The following is a 6387-nucleotide window of genomic DNA, read 5'->3' as shown; positions in this document are numbered from 1 at the left end:
CTGTGTCACGTGCTTCAGCAATTAAACACTTTAAACATGGCTTATATAAAATTGATTGTAAGTACAAGCCTAGTTCACACCTTAACAGTTAACCTGTGTCACGTGCTTCAGCAATTAAACACTTTAAACATGGCTTATATAAAATTGATTGTAAGTACAAGCCTAGTTCACACCTTAACAGTTAACCTGTGTCACGTGCTTCAGCAATTAAACACTTTAAACATGGCTTATATAAAATTGATTATAATTACAAGACTAGTTCACACCTTAACAGTTAACTTGTTAACAAGTTAACTTGTATCACGTGCTTCAGCAATTAAACACTTTAAACATGACTTATATAAAATTGATTATAAGTACAAGCCTGGTTCACACCTTAACAGTTAACTTGTGTCACGTGCTTCAGCAATTAAACACTTTAAACATGGCTTATATAAAATTGATTATAAGTACAAGGCTAGTTCACACCTTAACAGTCCTTGATCATGGAAGTTGTGTATATAAATAACCTAAGCCATTATTATGTTATATCACAGCCGACCTGAATATGACAGATGTAGTGTGGTTGATATATTATAACACGTTCTTCTTTGCTTTCTTTGTTTCTCAGAATTTAACCCAAGCTAGTTAGTTACATGCCCGTTTCTTTACCATTTTGCTTCTCATGACTGTTACGAATGTTGTACAATTAGGCGTATGCATGGGTTTACCGCAAATAAAAACAAAGGACAGTACATGAGTGGAACGCCAGGGGTCTGTTATCGTGCTCCTATTCTGCTGTTATCACCACGCTATGATGGTCTGCCAATTTTTGAGGACTGACGTTTGGAAGAAGAAAATTACAGTTTTACGTGCTCCACGTCCACCGACATGGATCATAACTTTGGCAATTTGAAGAGCTCGTGTAACCAAAAGGTTGCTAAATAGAGTTATATCGATAGTGGAAATTAGAAAACATTTCCAAATGAAAGCAAAAAACAAGTAATATTTGTTAGACTTTCTCAAATAAATCTGTAAGAACATGCTTATAACAAGTTAACATCTAAGTATTGAGAGTTTATTTGGCTTAAAATAATTTAAACATAGAACTGAAGCAAGCTGTGTGTATGTAATCACTCGGAGCGAATTGCGCCGCTAACCTTCGAATAAAGGAATACTTATTTTAAATCTACACACTTGAAAATTATCGTACACAATCATGTCTAGATGTAAAGGGTGATGTAAAAAGTCACTCCCACTATTGCTAGGATTTTTCTAAACCAATTATTACAATAATTAAATGCAACGTCGTTAACTTTCCAATGACACGTGGAAGTGATCCCGTTGTGACACTGTGTTAACGGTGCACATTTCAAACATTTGCAAGGGTAGGACTTATTTGTTTGTTTGTAGTTAAGCACAAAGCTACACAATGAGCTGTTTGTGCTCTGCCCACCATGGGTATCGAAACATGGTTTCTAGCGTTGTAAGTCCGCAGATATATACCGTTGTGCCACGGGGAAGGGGGGCTTAATAAAATCAAGATGGTGTGCTACTTATGCACTTAGCTTTGATTTTTAGTACATCGTGCTTGTAAACACAGTTACATTGTACTACTAATAAAATAAGAACTTAGAATCAGCATGTGTAAGCGGGCGAAATTTGTTAGCAATGACAAAAAATGAAGTGAAAAATGTCTTAAAATGTTATCCAAAAATGTGAAGTTAAGCCATACCCCAAAAAATGTCAAACACCTACATAGTCATCAGTAGTTAATAACTGCGTAGTAGCATTCAAATAGCGTTGAAGATAGCCCTGTCTTCAATTATACACCAACGCAGGTAAAAATTTGCTTTTCAATAACAAATAAACACATCTGAAATGATTAGAGGGCCTGGTTCGAATGCTTGAACCCATAATATCCTGCCCCCCCCCCCCCCCAGTGGCACAGCGGTATGTCTGCGGACTTACAACGCTAGAAACCCGTGGTGGGCAGAGCACAGATAGCCCATTGTGTAGCTTTGTGCTTAACTACAAACAAACAAACCATAATGTCCTGAACGAAACTGTGCATTCACTGTCTGCAGTCAATTATGGGATGGTTGTTCAGTAACAAAAATTTAATAAACAATAAACAACCCAATCACAGGTAAACTCAATTAATTCAGAATGCTAATAACAGCGAAAGGTGAAAAAAATGGAGAACTAAACAAAATAACACGTGCTTTTTTCCACATATTTCCGCCAAATGCATCTAAAAAGTGTTCTCAGATGGTCTACTATATGGGGAATGTTATTTAGTTTCTTAGAGTTTTGTTAAGTTAACGTTCAAATATTCAAATTTGTTTTAAATGTGTCTTTATATTAAATCAAAACATCGTTTCGCACGATGTGTAAAACGACACGTTTCTATTTTCAGAAAACTTGAATTATATTTCTAAATTACGGAGGAAAGTCCCCCTCATTAGGCCTAATTGTGGATGTCAACTATATTTTACTAAAGTTAAACATATTTCAAAAAAAATCGATTTTTTTCCTTTTCATGTTTTAGCAAGTCCATTACAAAAATAAAAAAGTAAACTTGTTTAAAAAACAAACCCGTCCCGACATAGACACCAATATTCTTCTATTTTTGGAATGTTCAGATCTACCAGCTTTCTATCTGTATGTAGTTGACATTGACAAATTACAATGTTATTTAAAGTAATGCATTTAGTTGTTCTACAACAAAACAAAAACTTAAATAAAAACAGCTGCATTGCCTACCCCCTCCCAGTTGTTCAGTCGTAATTCTGAGGGCATATAACGCTAAAAATTGGGTTTCGATAGATGGGCAGAGTACAGTGAGCCCATTTGCTTAACAACAAAAAAACAAAGCTATGCTACCGCCCATATAGCTTGCCTCCTGAATTTATCTAATAAAATACTAGTTAGGAGCCCCCAGTGACACAGCGGTATGTCTGCGGACTTAGAAGGCTAAAAATCGGGTTTCGATACCCGTGGTTATGCTTAACTTTAAACTAACCAACTAGTTAGGAAATTATTCATACAAATGTTCTATCGTATTTTATAACGTTTTCATAACTGGTTTTTCTTTTCTTACCAAGTAAATTAATCGACCCCACCAGAATTAAGTAAAACACACATACATAGATATTTAGAATTGTTTTCAACATTTTGTATGAACGCACGCAAGGGGACTGTTTTTTTTTGTTTTTTTATATGTTACAACAGAACATTGTGAACATTGGTGGTTGTACGTTTTTTTTATGACGTTAACTTTTAACCTCAGTACAATACATATAGTTCACGTAGTAACTTCCAGATTTTTCCATACAATAGCTCGTTTTATTCTCCCTTTGAACTTGTACAGCTGTTTTAAATTGCCTACTTTTTAGAATTCGGTTTCGTAGGTTTGAAAAAATGTATGTATATCTATATAGGGTTAGGCCATCTATCTCTCTTTATTGCATTGTTCCGTTTCAATCTATAATATTTACATAATTTCTCGCAGAATTTACAACAAAAAAACATTATTAAAATAGTTTCCTTATTAGATTCAAGCTTACATTACCAAGCTAATTATAGAACGAGGCTAGCAGTAGCTATATCTGCTACTTGCTGGAAAGCTCGAAGCAAAAACAATAGCTGTTTCTTGTGTTTGTGTGCTGTACAAATAAAGAAGAATTGGAACGCATTCAACACATTCAGTACAGACTTTGTCCTTTCCTTCCACCTTGTTCTACCATATACCAACTCGTACATGAAAAACTTAATAATTTATTTGAGAGAGATAGAAAACGTACTGAACTTAAATTGGTTTTTACTACATTATTAAGTAGGATTTGAAAATTAATGGTGATAGAAATGACTTCAATACCTAAGTTACTAACATTGTTGAACACTCTAAGAACATTTTTGTTTGTTTGTTTAATAACAAACTTTAAGTATTCATACACCTTATAAAGTGTAAATTTTGCACCAGAGGGCAGTATTGAAAGTATAGAGAAATATATTTAGACTCGAAACAATTATGTGAAATGAAGTCACCTCGAAAAGAAAGGAAACAGATTATTTTATTCACAAACAAATTTGTTTTTTATTAATTTTCTTGTATGAAAAGGCTCACAAATGCTAATATATATAAAATATTAAATTTTATTTCTGATTTTAGCTTTTAAGGTATTTCCCCCTAAATTACTCAATATTTTATTTAAAAACGCTCTCGTTTTTTCTTTATTTTTCATTTTTATTTTCATATGTTTATAGATCTGGCTCCGGTTAACAACACTACATAACTTACACCTAGTGATGATATTGTTGTAACATGTTCTGTCGTTGGACGGGTTCTTTTGGATTATTTGTAAAAGTAATGCTAAGTTCAGTTCACAATAGATTATTTGTTTATTTTTTCAATAAAAGTTTACTACAGCCACATTCACTCGTAGGCCTAATTTCATAAATACTCTTTTCAACATAAACTTCTAAACTAATGTAGCAAAGCATCTGATGTCAGTACAATAGAACTGTGTGACTGATTACAATCCTTCTCAGAAGGGAGAATGAAATACCTCCAAAACGTGTATTGGAATACATACACAAGAACAGACCAATATCGTCATTTCCCAACACCTGAGAAGTTTGCCTATCACCATTGATAATGTAGTAAGAAGCTTTTTCTAATACGTATTAATTAAACCTTATTAGAGATCAACCATTGACCCAAACAAGACTGGTTGGACTAGCAACAACTTCAGCAGAGTATGAAACTGCAGTGTAGTTTAACTTAAAATAGTGATTAGTGTGCGATTTTGCTTCATTGAAGCAAGAAAAATTAAATTTCCGTAATTGTAAAATTTTGAAATGGCACAGTACTAGTCACGTACTAAATATTATTGAAATATTTCCACATGATTTAATAAATTAATATACATATCAGTAGCGGATTACTGCACGAGTTAAGTTGAGCAGTAATTTGCCCAGGGCCTATGTCTGAGGTTAATCTGGGTCAAGGAATTATTCTTATATCACCTCTTTTCTCTGTAAACTAATTTAAATAACTAATATTTACCAAGCCAGTGTGCATTTTCATGTTGCATTTACTTAATTAAACAGTAAAAAAATTAAATGTATCGTTTTTGTTCACTTTATATCGTGCATGATTCTTTTGTAAGCAATGATTTCTGTGTTATAATTTAGTTGTTTGTTAGAGGGAGCTAGCTGCTAATCATGATGATGACGCTAGATCTAGAAAGTAAATGAAAGTAATTCTAGAATCTAGAAACTTCCCATGCTAAGTAGAAGTGAGAATTCAGTGAAATAGTCACACAGGATGGAGGAAGTAAACCACAAAAGGGTAGGTGTTTCAAGTATAACTTGAAAGGACGTATTGCGAGGAAATGTAGATTGAAGCCTAAATATAATAAATATTCCTTACAAGGAATGTAAAAAAAAAAAATGGAACTCTGATAACTGTGGAAAACATTGTCATTACAGTAGATACTATCAGAAATCAACAGCTTCTATAAAGTCAAGGAGACAATACTTTGAGGACGTGTCTCGGAGTCCAACCATATAAAAAAAAAACAAAGAGCTAACCAGATATCAAAAAGACAGGACCTAGCTGGATTTATGGGGTGAAGTGCAGCTGGGAATACTCCATCTACCCTAAGTAGATAAGAATTTCATTATTTGAGGAAAACTGTTCATGGGTTTATTTATAAAACAAAAAACAAAAACGTACAGTATGTTGGTCAACATTGGTTTTACATTTACAATTGTTTGATCCAATTTGGTAATGAAAGATGGGAAATTGCCTACCGAGATGAGGAAGAACAGGGGTTGATTTGGACAGTAGGTCTAGCGTGTTAGGCCTATAATAGTTTTGGAGTTTCTGTTGAAAGTTTAGTATTTGAAGTTAGGCCTAGAGGTGAGCGTGGCTGTAGCACACGTAAAAGAAGAAATAAAGCATCTTTTTTATTACGTGGATTGGATCTCGAATTATTTTTCACCAAATAATCTAAAAAAACGCCGAATAACAGAATAACAATACGATGTGGTGGCTAATTCCTGCACTGTTCTCATTCGTATTTGAATTTTTCTCAGTGCATGTGCTACTTACTTGTAGTTTTGTGTTATCCGAATCACGGACTTTATTCACTAAATATATTCGTGTGTACAGTTTTATTTATAACTTAATGCATTATAGTATTTTTAAATATGTTTTCGTACTATTTAAATATATATATATAGGATTAAATTTCAAGATTTTTATATTTTTCACCTCAAGCTGATATGACTTTCGCTCACTTACACGCGATGATGTTGAGTTCATATTTTGTATGTTTATTACTACTATATATATATTGTTGCGTCAGCGAGGTCACGTGACTAGTGTCACGCCACCTC

At 33.6% G+C, this 6387-nt stretch overlaps 1 protein-coding gene across 1 annotated transcript in view; it reads left to right on the top strand.

The window, feature by feature from the left end:
- LOC106469520 (ectonucleoside triphosphate diphosphohydrolase 6-like) overlaps positions 1–6387 on the top strand; it is a 43413-nt gene that overhangs the window by 861 nt on the left and 36165 nt on the right. The gene's annotated exons all lie outside the window — the stretch shown is intronic.

This window comes from Limulus polyphemus, unplaced genomic scaffold (genome assembly GCF_000517525.1).
Source record: "Limulus polyphemus unplaced genomic scaffold, Limulus_polyphemus-2.1.2 Scaffold3524, whole genome shotgun sequence".
Lineage (NCBI taxonomy): Eukaryota > Metazoa > Arthropoda > Merostomata > Xiphosura > Limulidae > Limulus > Limulus polyphemus.
The sequence above is the reverse complement of the archived record's forward strand: the minus strand, read 5'-3'. Positions and strand labels throughout refer to the sequence as shown.